Source organism: Austrofundulus limnaeus, unplaced genomic scaffold, assembly GCF_001266775.1.
Source record: "Austrofundulus limnaeus strain Quisiro unplaced genomic scaffold, Austrofundulus_limnaeus-1.0 Scaffold377, whole genome shotgun sequence".
In the NCBI taxonomy this organism is placed as follows: domain Eukaryota; kingdom Metazoa; phylum Chordata; class Actinopteri; order Cyprinodontiformes; family Rivulidae; genus Austrofundulus; species Austrofundulus limnaeus.
Window position 1 is genome coordinate 366,226 of NW_013952779.1, and position 1,473 is coordinate 367,698.

Here is a 1,473-nt window from a genome sequence, read left to right on the forward strand (position 1 = left end):
CAGTAGAAACAGCCGGTTGTTGATCACGTGACTCCCGTGATGCGAAAAAAAGTGTTTCCATTGCAGTTTTGCGAAAAACACCAATTTCGAAACGGCCGAAAAACCACCTCATCCTARCGCAAAAACATTTTGTCGAAAAACGTAATTTTTTTCGAAATTTGACGTGTTTCCATTGAGTAAATTTATTTTCAAAATTCTAATTTGCGCATTTTCATGGTCAATGGAAACGCAGCTATAGATAAAACCATTATAAATTCATTAGGAAAGATATTTTCTGTATGAGTTGCCTGTGATTCAGCCATAGGCCTGTAGTGGGCGTACCAGGCACTGAAGATCCCTGTATTTAAAGACCGGAACGTCCGGTTTCAGGCAGCGCTGCTTTGCTTCTCCACCCGTGAGCAATAAATCTTCGCTCATAACCAGATCTGGGGTTGTATGGTTCCATTCTCATCACATTTTAGTCTATTCAGCATTTATGTGGTTTTGTAACGATTTCAGTTTACAAACACAAAATATTTTTACACCAACATTGAAGGCTAATCTAAGAATGATCTGTTTTACATGATAAACTGATCATAGGATTATATTTCACCTGGGGTGCACGCTTTAGAGGCCAAATTAGGAGTATGAGATTGAATCAGGTTTTAGACTTGAACATTTATTTGCATACACAAAACATAGATTCAGCTCTGGTCCATTTTGACCAAGCTTAGCCCACTTCTTCGAAATCCAAACAAAATGGCCCTGAATTACGTGTTCTTACATTGTTTGTAGAAAACCTGGTCACACACTAGATATAAACAAGTACTACATAGTAAACAAGGAAGTAAGTTATAGAAACAAACAATATGGCTGTGTCCAAATTCAGAGGCTGCATCCTCCTGAGTGTGCATTTGTCGGCTGCTTATGTCACTGCCCCGCTCCGAATGCTGTCCAAATTTGTGGTCTCCTTCTCAAGTGGGCGACAAATGTGTCCCACAGAACCCCGAAAATGAAGGCTGCATCTGAGTATCCTTCATGGCCAAGGATTTCCCAGGATTTATTGCGCCGTCAACAAACTAAACAAAAACAAAGAGGACAGAGTTTGTTAGTTTTTTTTCTTTACCAATTTGCAATTTTTAGAAATTCATCATGGACACAATTAATTTTTAAATGTAAGTTTAGCAATTTAGCTAAATTAATTCTGCAATAACTGAGATGTTAAAGGGGCAATATCATGTAAAATCAACTTTTTTGAGTTTTATATCATGTTATAATGTTATACTCTCAAAAAAAACATGCCCAAAGCCTTGCTCTGACTCATTCATGCATGTTAGAGAAATCCTGCAGTGTTTTTAGGAAGCCATGCTGAGGAGCAAAACAACAGGTGGGGACCAGAAACACCTTTTGGTACCAGAAACACCCCTGGGACGTGTCTTTAAGCTGAACTTCCTCATGGCAGAGCGCACCCCCACACACACACACACACACACA

The 1,473-nt window shown here is 39.1% G+C and overlaps 1 protein-coding gene across 6 annotated transcripts in view; it reads left to right on the plus strand.

Moving 5' to 3' along the window:
* Nucleotides 1-1,473, plus strand: part of atl1 (atlastin GTPase 1) — a 56,058-nt gene that overhangs the window by 43,350 nt on the left and 11,235 nt on the right. The window lies entirely within an intron of this gene.